Raw genomic sequence first — 13,690 nt, forward strand, 5'->3', positions numbered from 1 at the left:
AAATATTGCCTTCTAGAATTTTTTTTTTATTTGCAAACTTTAATACCACTTTAAGTATAGATGTAAAGAGCAAGCAGGACCGTCATTACCATAAGGTGGTTTTAGGGCACCAAGGTGGGGGGGGGCAGTGAAATTTGAATCCCAGACCACTTGCTGGGGATTCAAATTTTTACAGTGCAGAAGATATGTATCAGGATATGGATTGGGGACAGTGGAAGAAGGGAAGGATGAGAGAAGAAAGAATCAAACAGCCTTTTTTCACAATATGCAGGATTAACCCCTTAGGCTCTACAGCCTTCAGCCTTTGCAAGCACTCTACCTCATAGCCCAGGTGATACTCAGTTTTCATTTATTTGCCATTCCCATTGATGTTCTGGATAATGATGTTACTTAACCACTTCAGCTCCAGAAGGTTTTACCTCCTTCCTGACCAGGCCATTTTAATGCGATACGGCCAGGGGCGGACTGACCATTTGGCCACTCGGGCGCTGCCCGAGGGCCCCGGGCCACTAGGGGGCCCCATCAGGGTTACCAGCCTCAGTAAAACCAGGGACAGTATGTAAAAATCAGTGTTTTTTTTACATCTCTCTCTGAAATGTCCCTTACGGACATCATCTTGATCTAAAAATCCTGAGATTATAGCTGCCCCACCTCTCCAGTACCTTCTCAGCCAATAGAAACATGTCTGTGTATACTGTGTGTACATGTATGTGTATACTGTGTGATTGTATACTGTGTGTGTGTGTATACTGTGTGGCCCCATAATCTCTGATTGCCTGGGGGCCCCATGAGTTGTCAGTCCGCCCCTGGATATGGCACTGCGTTATTTTAACTGACAATTGCATGGTCGTGCGACATTGTACCCAAATAAAATGTATGTAATTTTTTTCCCACAAATAGAGCTTCAACCTCATGTGTTTGTTTGTTTTTTGCGCTATAAACAAAAAAAGACAGACAATTTTGAAAAAAAAAACAATATTTTTTACTTTCTGCAATAAAACGCATCCAATAAAAAAAATTTAAAAATCTAATTTCTTCATCAGTTTAGGCCAATATGTATTCTGCTAAATATTTTTGGTAAAAAAATCTCAATAAGTGTAAATTAATTTTTGCGCAAAAGTTATAGCGTCTACAAACTATGGGATGGATTTATGGATTTTTAATTTATTTTATTGTTTTTACTAGTAATGGCGTTGATCAGTGATTTTTAGCAGGACTACAACTTTGCGGTGGACAAATCTGACACTAAGTGACACTTAGTGTCAAGCTCTGTTAGGCTCTGAGGAAGAAGGGAAGTCCCTTCGAAACACGTCAGCTGGCAGTGACCTTTGTGAGTTCCTCTGGACCTCTGGAGAACTTCATCTGTGACTAGATGCTGTTATTCTGATGACTATTCATTTTTCACAAGATTTTGCTGCTCTGTTTGTGAGTAGTTTTCTTTTGTACCCTTTTTAATAAATATCATCCAAAGGATAATGTATAAGGATGGTGCTCCCTCTTTTCTTCTATTAATGGCACACTGGATGTGGACTCACTGTGACCAAAACTAAACCAGGCAATGTAAGATGGATCCTATTATGCTGTGCACCTGCAGGAGATGTCTCTCAGATTGATTTTTCCCCCTAGTGGGCTTAATTGTTGGGGTAGTCAGGGGCAGTGGAACATATGCTTCTTCCAGGAAGCTCATCAAAGTGTGTTGCCACTTGCCTATATGATTTTGTCAGAGATCAGCATAAAAAATAAGAGATGCAGGAGAACGTGCAAGGGGGTAGGTAAAGTCATTACCTGAGCTTTTAGCCCTTTTTTTTCAAATAAGGTTTAGGTTAAGACTTAGACACTTTGGCATGTATCCCATTGGTCCACTGTCCATTAAGAGATTGTAGGGAGGTGTTCTTTTTGACAGAGGGATAGTTTGGGAAATGGGGAGTGTGACCAAGCTCTAAAATTAGCATGCGCTTTTGCCTCATAGAGTACGGAGACCTAGGCTTCCAGAAGTATTTTCAGTGAGCTCCTCTTTGTCCTTCTGCTAGACTTTGGAGTTTAGACTTTAAAATTTGTCAAAACTTGGATAAGAAAAAAAATTCTCTATAAAAATATACGGCAACTAGTAATGAACTCTGACCATGTGCAATGCTGGTTGTAAAAGTAAAAAAAATTATATTATGCCTTGAGAACACCAAGATATTGCTATACAAGACATTATACCAGTCTTCTTCCTTAAAACATGATTTTGATAGTTAACGATGAATACACAAATACACAATTACATATTAAATTAAATGACCAAAGTCAAAGCAGAACAGGACAGTGCGTTGTTTGTTATATAAATTAAAGGACCAAAACCAAAGGAGTCAAAGAACTCGTGAGCACATCACCTCATTCACTAAATGTAGTAAAAATTACCTTAGTAACTTAGTAATGTGAAGCTGTGCTGACTTCCATCATCCAATCATGTGCAAGCAAAAATTCTGTTTTTTTTTTTGTTTTTTTCTTGTACATTATTGGGTATCTTTTGAAAGGTGAATTTTCACTGTATTTCCTGTAACCCCATTCACCAAAAACTGAAAATTCATGCAAATGTGCTCCACTTCTTTAGTGAATCAGTCTCAATGTCTTTAATTTGGAGGTTGAAAAAACTCCTGCTTTGGATGCATCTCAGCATTTACAGATATATCTCGAATGGAAAAAGCACGTATTTCCTGGATTCCTTACACGTGTGTCATCTTTAGTGGTCAATATGATTTTAACCAATCTTGCCCTGTGGTACAGCACAGTCAAATAAAATGTACATTTAAGTGTGTGTGTTAAAGATTTATAGATCCTGTTTCTGAAAATAATGAGAATTGGACTCATTCTGTGTATATAACATAAAAACGCAATTAAAAAGGTATGTTATAATACATGTTAAGTTTGAACAAAGCATATACTTAATGTGCACACTGTAAAATAGAAACTGTTTAGTTCGAAGTGGCCCATGATAAAACCTTGCAATGTAGTTTTGAATATTTGGCACTACAATTGCAGGAATATTTTCCAACATATGATTAAGGCTACGTCAGAACTCCCAATGAAAAGTCTCTTCCCAACAATTGAGAAAACAGAAATTGCAGAAAGTAGCTCTCTAAGGCTGCCTAGACCCTGCTCAATATTCATAATCCAAGCATTGTATGTGATGGCATACCCAAGTGGAAGTAAGTATACTAAAGCATCGTCTGTGGTTATTAGTATTTGCAGATATTTTCCAGTATGCTACCATCTTGGTCTCTAGTTTGGTTTAATTCTGGTATGTATTTTACTGACAGGTCCCTTGTATTAAGACCAGCCTGCGAACACTGTTTAGCCCACATTCACAAAATGGCCTGATTTGGCATGCAGTTTAACATGTCAAATCGCATGCCAAATCGGTGGCTATTGTCGGCAATGACGCGTCTGAATCCCAAAAGTAGTTCCTGCACTACTTTTGGAGACATTGGGGGCAATTTGAATAGACATCTGTACATGAACCCACACAGATGTCTGTCAAATCGCTCCCGAATCTGGACTGCATTGCCGGGTTGAAATCGATTTCTAACCCGCATCAGTGTGAACCTGGCCTTAAAGTATTTTAATTAATAAAAACAACATTAATATTGTTTCATTTATTTATTTGCAGATTAAAATAATTTACTTTGTCAGTTAAAGCAATCTTGCAAGTAAAAAAAAAGATTTTTAAAAAAATTTTAAATGTTTATATTTATCACTTTATGCAGCAACAAGGAAATGTCCACATAACCCAAGCAGTCACCCAAGCTAGACCCAGAGTTTGGCTATAACCTAATTTAATTCTAATTAGCACTAACTTATTATTCTCTTTCTCCCATTAGCTATATATTTGTGTTGTTTTTTTTTAACCATTATTATTTAAACTTTGTGTTCCTTTGTTTTGCTTTTTTTTATTTAAAACTTTGCAAAAAAACTGCCTTTAAATTGTGTATGAATACTGTAAGTTTGACATGCTTTGTACCAGAACTGTAATTTTAGTATCGTTATAAATTGAACAAATTAAAGAACAAAATGTATATATTTTTTTTATCTACAGTTAAAAAAAAAAAAAATTTAAAAATGGGAAAACTGGTCAAACTAGAACAAAGTATATTTTTTATTACTAAGTCTGTTTGCATTGAGGTTGCATACAAAAAAATAATAATAATAACTGAGGGCAGCATGGTTGATTTTCTAAATTGAACAAAGGGATAACTGTTCACTTTACTATAACTATAGTCTATACAGTATATACTAAAGGCTATATAGACTTTGAAATGTGAGAATAAGCAAATGAGGTGAACCTGTGTTCACTTTAAATATCCAGGTATCGGACATCAAGACATTCTAATTTGTCGGTATAAAGTAAGTAAAACTTGTAAAATGGTGTAGATATTCAATTTCTCCAATGTGCAGATAAAAGAGATTTGCTTTTAATTTGGATTGGATGATTGAAGTGAATCTTCACACAATTGATTCTAAACAAATTCTCAACTTCTTTAGCTAATCAGTCAGATTCTTTTTTTTTTTTTCTGGCACATGATTGGGTATTAAACAACACAGCGATTTACTAAACTGAAATTTCAAACAATGTTAGCAGTTTTCCAAGCTATCGTCTGTAAACTGCACAACTCTTCCCTATGTAATAAAAATGGACATTGGGATAGGTGTTTGCAATCCAAAGAGTTGAGTGAGTGAACATTGTCACTCTAGGACAGGAAAGCCTAGTACACACTATCAGTTTTTCAGTTCAACCCTTTCCAAGGAACTCGGGAGGAGCGTGCTGTACTAACTATCCAATGTTAGTACCGAGAATTCCCCACGGTGCTATTGTGTTCTGACAGGGGGCTGCCCCATGCCAAAACACACCTCTCAGCGCTCACAGGCATTGGCAAATCAGGGATAGTCCCATGAAATCAGGGACAGTTGGGAGCTATAGTGAAACTATTGAGAAAAACAAATACAAACAAATCAGTATATAAAGTATTCAGAAATGCAATGGATAAGCAATGTAGTTGGCGATAAGTAATTCTCACCAACGATGGTGTTTTAGGGGATGTAAGCAGATGAAAGTTTTAGCCCAACATGTGCTCTGATAGCTGGTTCCAGCTTTCAGTCTCTAAAATGGAGTCTGAGTTCCTAGGATGCAACTGTCTCTCTTCCTTATACTGAACTGAAGAATGATGGGTATTTTTGTTAAAGTTGAACAGTTTCTAGATTCTGCAAAACTGTAAATTTACCACTGGCTCCATCTTGTGGTCAAATCCGATATTGCAAGCAAAACAACATAATTTTGGATAGAGTGGAGAGGGATTAGAACACCTGTCAGTTTTTATTGCTGTCTGTATGTACCCCTATTAGGGAGATTAACCCTTTCTAATTGTCCTGTTTGCCATTATCATTAAAAGCGAAAGTAAAAAAAAAATTGTTGTTCTGGTTGTCTCCAGAAAAGTAATAGAGGGGAAATCTTCCAATGGGGACACTAGTTCTGGTGACCTGGGGGGCCCCAAGGAATTCCCTTAATTTGCAGGGATTTCCTTTCACTTCCTGTTTTGGCTATGAGACAGGAAGTGAAGGGAAATCTACGCAATGGGACACAGATAGTGAAAAAAATCTGACAGGGGTTATAATACTTCCTTGCTCTATCGAAATTGAGAAAAAGAAATGTGGCTATAGTTCTACTTTAATATCTTGCTGGAGGCAGAATAAAAACCATTGTCCCCAAAATTGTGCCTCCCAATGTTCTGAAATGATTTACAGGGACATTTTTTAGCATAGAATATGCGTGCAAGGAACACGGTCCAGTTAAATGGACAACAAAGATCTAATATGCAGAAAATTATTAGCTAAACCATACAATTATTTTTTTTACCTCAACTTTTCGTTTATTTTGGATTTTCAAAATAAATGCATTAAAATAAAGGATGGATAATAGGTTTACAGTAGCAATACAATTTGTATAGAGATGTACACATCAGACCAAAAAGAGGGACAATTGAAGCTGCAGGAGGGACAGTCCCTCCAAATGAGGGTCAGTTGGGAGCTGTGCCCAAAATATCGGTATGATGCCTGTTTTGCCTTCTGCTATCGTTCATCCTGGGATGAGGGAAGCTTACAAGTGACAGTTAATTTTTTTTTTATTTTTTTTTATGGAACTAATAGGCATGTCAGCTGCGAGTTCAAATATATTTGTCCTATAATATCTGATATTTTCTGTCTTTATAATGGCTTGTAACTTTTAGTGATACTAACAGTTGTTGTATAGAAAAAAAAAGTAATAACTGCAGAAAAGAGTATTTGGACATGATGGCGTTCACTAATTAAAGCAATGTGTCTCCGCCAAATCCGTTGGTGTCTGGATTATTGTTACAATGTAATAAATTCAGTCTGGATTAGGCCATTCTGAATAATTAACTGCAGTGTCCAAGCACACCAGTGTCCAAGAATACTGTTGAAAGCTCCTGACTCCATGCATAGATTTAAATTGAAGGTCACCAAACTGTTGATTTTTCATTACTGAACACTTTAAATTGGCAGCAAGAAAAAAAAAAAAGGAGGGGGTTCTCCATTGTTCCAATCTTCGTTGTTGCTGCGAATGTTCTCTAAGCATAATCAATTCAATTTAAGGTAAAACTCCAGTTTTTCTAAGAAAAAAAGTCTATATATATATGCATACCTATATTTATCCACATACAATATTTTCAAATGTCAAACTCATATGACAAGAATCAGAAAAATGCAAATTTAAGGGTTTTTCTTACCAATTGTATTGCTTGGAAACATAGTTTAATACAATCAGCCTGATGTACTAGAATAAAAGGAAAACCGGAGGAATAAACCATGAGGGCATGCTTGGATCATGGACCTTATGAGCGTAAGGGCGTTCCTGACATATTTACTACTATTACCAATCTATCTGCTTTTATGCTGATGTTCAGTGTGTACAGCCGGCATACATTTGGATTATTCTGAAGTTTAAAGTGGTTGCAAATCCTTACATGTACCCAGTGAAGTGACTGGGCCCCAGGTGATACACAGAGATGATACAAATCATCCTACCAGTTCATCTGCAGTCTTCTCTTCTCTACATCTGTTCAAAGTCCAGAATTTATAAAGCTTATTTAAGCAGTCAGATAAAATGGGCAGAGAGCTGAAGTTAAACTCTGTGGAGCTCAATGAGGAGAGCCCTGAAAGCTTATTGGACGGACAGGACACCCCCACCCCCCCCCTTCACACAGCATATAGGAACAGAGCTGAGGCGGCTAATCAGCCGGAGATCCCTCCCCTCAGTGGCAGCCCGTCCACAGAGGGCACACAGGGCCTGCCCCCCCTATACATGCGTCCAGCCCCCTGATCTGTATATCAGGATGATCCTATTGGATACCTAGCACTTAAGCGGAAGACAGAGGAGACACACGACAGAAGGAGTGGTCACCAGAGCCGCTGCCCGCACCCCACCGCCCACACGATGAGCGGACCGTAATGGAGGACACCACAGCCTGCCACCTAGATCAAGTAAGTGCTGGGTCACCCAGGGGGGTGGTTGTTTGCCGCCCCCCCAAAAGAAAAACACACCACCAGCCGCCACTGCCTCACCTGTCACCATTTTCTCTTGGTGTCACGAAAACTTGTAAGAAGTGAGTCTTGCTGATAACAGAGGAACAAAACAGCAGACAGAATTGACACTTAGTGCTCTTAATTGAGACAAGTTCATACTATAGAAGGATATGCTTTGTTCATATTTCATGTCTGAGGTTTACAACCACATTAAGCTCTATAGCAGCGGGTATTTATCTGTAAATTCACCATGTGTACACTGGAGCCTGTGAATGTTTTATGAGCTGCATGTCTGTGCATAATCCATGCACCAGCATAGCACATCAGTGCCCAGGAATTCTTAATATATGAGGAGGTTTGAGAGACATGAAAGCAGCTGCATCCTCTATCAAGAGCAATCACAGCAGAGACATAATTGCCCTTATTTACTCCAACGCACTTAGCAATCATGATCAGCCAAAACATTATGACCCCCCCATGATCAGCCAAAACATTATGACACCCCCATGATCTGCCAAAGCATTATGTCCACCCCATGATCAGCCAAAACATTATGACCACCCCATGATCAGCCAAAACATTATGACCACCCCATGATCAGCCAAAACATTATGACCAGCCAAAACATTATGACCCCCCATGATCAGCCAAATAATTTAGGACCATCCACTTATCAGCCAAAACATTATGACCACCCCATGAAAAAAAATCATAAAAAATAATAATTTTTGGAAAAAATAAATAAAAAAATTAAGTTTTCAAAAAAAAATTTTTTTTAAAAACATTTGAAAAAAAAATGTTTAAAATTTGGAAATTTTTTTTTTAAAAAATAATTATTTTAAAAAAATGGTTTAAAAAATATTTTTTGAAAAAAAAACATTTTTCAAAAAAATGTTCAGCTCTTTCAGCTAATGATGGGAATTCAACTTTTTTGTACTATTTATACTTTTTAAAATATTAAGCTTTTTAACACTTTTTACAGTTACTCCAGCCACTCCAACTACACAACAGTTACTCAAGACACTCCACTCAGTTACTCCGCCCACTCCAGGAGGTGGAGGCAAGAACATTTCACACAATTTCCCCAGAAATTGTAGCTTTTCTATTTATTTAATTAATTACCTCCACATCACGGTATTAGATCAACCCGGGTGTAGATTTTTGTTTACATTTGAAACTTTGTATCTTGTGAGTTTATATACATTGTATATTTTTGGTAGCGCATCTATTCCTATTTACACATATATTTATAGCTGAATGTTCCAGTTTGTTTTTTTTAGATTGCAGCACCATTCACAAGTCACTATTCCACTATATTTTTATATATATCAATCACCATCCAATATAGTTTTTTATACTTGTATTAACATTTGTTGGGGGGAGCGCAGATTTTTCACGTTACACATCTGAGGAAAACTGCACTTGCTTTGAACAGATCTCATTTACTGATGCATCTTCAAGATGAGAAATTTCCCCAATGGGACAAAGACAACAACAATTAATGTGGATGAAAAGAGGTAAAGAGGTAAAGAACAGGTACTCCACCCCAGTAGTCCAAAGTAGATTTATTCCATTTAAATGGTTCAAATAAAATTTATATGAACAATCATTGTGTTTTGTGATCTCAAGAATGACACACCATTAGTATTTGTGATGAAATGGAGATCTAAAGGTGGACATTTAGAATTTTTTGGAACTATTTTAACAGAATAAATACATTTTGGACTTCGGTTCTCTAGTATGGATCTCTGATTCTTCCATACGCCTTCGGTTTCCAGTCCAAAGTGGTCTTAGGAGCCCTTCTGTTTATTAGCACCGCCTGCCCGGTGTTAATGCACTTTGGCTCATAAACTCCTTTCCACCACGTGGAAGTAGACATACTCTGAGGCCACAGCACCACCTAGCTATCTCTCCAACTATCTATCTCTCCAACAGCAATAAAAAAAAATTAATAGAGAATTCAAGTCTTTTCCACTCTATTTAAAACAAAGAAACATTTGGCTATATTTACACTTAAAGCCAAAAGCCAATCTGCTGAACTGGAAAAATGGTGGACAAATACATGGAGGTCTGATCACTCAGTAATAATCTGATGTGTTCTCTTTGCCCACAACTCTGCATGTTGACTAAACTCTCTCTTACTAAATATGATATAGTAACTAATGGTGGGATAGCCAGATTTTTGACATTTAGGAAAACTTTCTATAAAGACCATCCTCAAACTTTAGAACCCAAAGCACCATTGTTTATGTCTACTACAAACAGCATTTCTTTTTTGTTTTACTGATTCTAGGCAGCTCCCTGCATGCAGATCAGTGGCCGGGTGCATGGATTAGGAGGGCAGCGCCCCATATGGAGTGGTTGCTACAGCATTAAAGCGGAAGTAAACTCATCCATAAACCAGTTTCACTTCCAGCATGTGCCGGAAATGTAACACTCCCATTGGTTGTGCTCTCAACAAAACTGTCAAACTATCCAGTGGCTGGTGTCATAACTGATCACATGTGCAGCATCATGGCAGTTTTGGATTAAACAGAGGTAAAGATGGCAGCTTCCTTGGTTAAAAACTATATGGGGGGTTACTTACACTTTAAGGTCCTTGTAAGGGGACTTTCTATTATAGGTCTTTAATGGCTTCAAATTGTTCTCCTGCTTTGGCCTCCATCCAAATGCTTTCTCTGAAAGCTTCAGATCTTTAAAATTCATTTGATCATATTAGGTCAATGATGTCACAATGATGAAGCATTCCAGCCCCTTTGTTTATGTGCAACTGCGAGGATGAGGATGCCTTGGCCGGAGCTCATTGGCCTGACATTGACAGCTTCCTTCCAGGTTTGGCGGAACATGGGTTTGGACTGAACACAGGATCATCCCTCAAGTGGTTCAACAGAAGGTTTTCACTTCCATCGTAGACTAAAAACATAAAGACTTCAATCCTCAATAAAGTGAGATATATATTTTTCCTTCATGCCACATTGATCTGTACATCTGAGGGTTTGTTTGTGCATGTGTGTAAACCAAGAGTTCTGATTTCACTTTTAAAGAAATTACAGCAGAAAGACATGTAAATGTGTTATGTTTTATGACAGTGCTACATGCCACAATAAGGAAAATGTATTAATTGAATTATTCATTGAAAGTTGAAATCATTTTAACAGTTGTGTTTTACAGTTTACCAGACATTTTCATCACAACTGAAATAAAATTACACTGCTATAATAAAAAATCAGCATAAAAATATTGCTCAGGCTTCATCACTCGGCTGCCCCCAACTGCTCCCCCTTAAGCTGCAAAGGCAGAAAATGTGCCCCCCATGCCTCAGCTGCTATGATTTTCCTTTGCAGCCATAAAAATAACTAAACCCCTTGTTGTGTTCCGCTAAACGGGATCAATTCAAATGAAGAGGGCCACATTTGTGGCACTGTGGTACAGGCTTCTAGAGGTTAAAACATTTGATGTGGATGTGACATAGTAGCTTTTCACCACATGTCAAATGCTCTACAAAAAGTGATTCACCTTGGATCACTCTTCAGAGACTAGCACTAGTAGAAACTAGCCCTTAGAGAGCTTTCGCCAAATTACTGTATCCAGTTCAAATTTCAGCCAATTGATGCTATATCGGCTAAAATTTGATAAAAGTAGGTTGTTTATTCGAATTTTATCAAAAGAGCTTGGTGGAAAATTATCAGCCATTCTGGCCTGCATTCGATGAGGTGCAGACACAGCTTGGGCATTCTGACAGCCGTTGGAGCCAGCTGTCAGAATGTAATAGCTATCTAGGGATATTTTTCCATCTGTGCTGTGCAGTGTGGATGGAGTAATCTGTGTGTGTATGGCTAGCTCTATACCCACAGGAAGTAGGGGGAATCCATTTTTTTAGTAGAGTAAAGGAAGGCTTAAACCCTTGCCAGGTTTTGTTGCTGTTGCTTTCCCTGTTGTTGATTTTATTTGGTGCTTTTTGTATTTGTATTTTCTTTTTTTTTTGTACTTGTGTATTTCTCTTATTTTCCCAATTTAAGTTTGTGTGCTGTTTATTTATTTATTTTTATTTTGACTTTTTTTGCGCTGCAGGTAATATTTCAAGAAAAGGTAATATGTATTTAAACAAGAACACCAGATTTTTTTTGATAAAATTTTAGAAAAATTAAAACTCTTAATTTTGGACATCCTTAGGTTCAAGTGTTCTTCTACACAAAATATATTATGAACAGTTATTAAATTAGCCAACAACTTACCTAACTCTTACCTGATAAACCTGTCCATCTTACAGGGGCAGTATTTTAAAGCCTCAGTGCATTCTTGTTGCTGAGCTTTTGTTTCTCACACATAATATTAAACAGAAAACTGACTTAGATTGGACAGATCATTAGAAACAAATGGCAGCTCCACTTAAGACCCCTTCACACTGAGCCACGGCCGCGTTAGCGCTAAAGCACTGCTCGTTTTAGCGGCACTTTAACGATGTTTAAGTGGCGCTTTTCGGCCTGCTGGTAGGGAATTTTTAACCCCCGCTATCGGCCAAAGAAAGTGCTAAAGGTGTCCGTGTTGCGGCCCTTCAGAAACGCTTTTCAGTAGTTTTGGAAGCGCTTCCCATTCATTTTAATGAGTATGACGTTTTGGGAGTGCTGTATAAAGCGCTCCCAAACTGCCCCAAAGATGCTGCTTGCAGGACTTTTTCGAACGTTCCGCAAGCGCACCGCCCCAGTGTGAAAAGTCACACTGAAATGAATGTGATGCGGTTTTTGGTGCTTTACAGGCACTATTTTTAGTGCTAAAACGCCTGAAACCACCTCAGTGTGAAAGGGGTCTAAAACTATTTTCATTATACTGGGTATTTTTAGGCTGCAATATACTTATTTCTTCTTATACCTCTAGGAATTCTTAGTGTCTATGCCTTCTCCCACAAGACCAGCCACATCTATGATTATGACACCAAACTATGTTTTTTATAAAAAAAATCCATTATAGAAGGTAAACATCACCATTTAGCCTCATAATTGCCAGCTCCAGCTAAACTTTTTCTCATTATGCATGGTATTTGGTGGCTTATGTATTCTGACTTCTTACCTCTAGGGTGCCCACATGGTGTCCCTGCTTTCTTCCACATGTGACCATCCCTGTTCTCAAGCTGTTTTGATAAAATCCATTATAGAAGGCAGCTTGCATAGCTTTATGATTGCTAGCTATACCTAAAAATGTTTTAGGTGGAGCTGGCAATTTTTATAGTGTATTGTATTTTTGAGTTGAATTACACTGACTTCCTATATATCTAGGGAACCCTAATCATGTCTATGGCTTCTCCCAAAAGACCAACCCTGTTCCCAAACTATGGGGATGCAATATGGTGCAATTGTGCATACTGTAGTAGCCAATCAGCTTCTAACTTCAGCTTGTTCAATTAAGCTTTGACAATAAAACCTAAAAGCTTATTGGTTACAATGCACAGTTGCACCAGATTCTGAGTGCACCAGTTTTTTGTAAATCTCTTCCTCTATATTTCTAAAATCCATTATAAGATAAGATAGCATCACTTAGCTTTGTAATTGCCAGCTTCACCTTAAACTGTTTTAATTTTGTATTGTATTTTGGACCCTTTGGTGTCTTGTACCTCTATGGAACCCTAGTAGTATCTATGCCTTCTCCCATAAGATCAGCCCTGTTCCCAAACTATGTATTTATAATATCCAGTATATTGGGTAGGCAGCATCATTTAGTGTTATAATTGCAGCAGCAGTGGAGTGGAATTCTGGTGGGGATATCACTAACATGTGATTCAGTGTGCCAGCACTCACACAAAAATGAAATGTCAGTTTCTAACACTCTTTCCTGCAGAATAAATTGGACAAATTTACTAATGCAGCAGACTCTTCACTTAGCAAATTGAATCATCCCTTATCTTGGTAAATAAGAACAAGCTGTGTTCACTTTGAATCCCCAATCCTGTGCAAGGGAAGAAAAGAAAACTTTTTCTTGCACATGATTGGATGACTGAACACATTTCACTTTTTCTCTATTCCTTAGGTAAATAAGGCCCTATGACTTTGCTAAGGAGATAAAGTTCATAGACATGTACTAATCAATTAAAAAAAGGTGTAGTGGTTATAATCAGACT

The sequence above is a fragment of the Lithobates pipiens genome, unplaced genomic scaffold (assembly GCF_037356315.1).
Source record: "Lithobates pipiens isolate NorthernLeopardFrog02 unplaced genomic scaffold, aLitPip1_a1.2 Scaffold_1, whole genome shotgun sequence".
Classification (NCBI taxonomy): domain Eukaryota; kingdom Metazoa; phylum Chordata; class Amphibia; order Anura; family Ranidae; genus Lithobates; species Lithobates pipiens.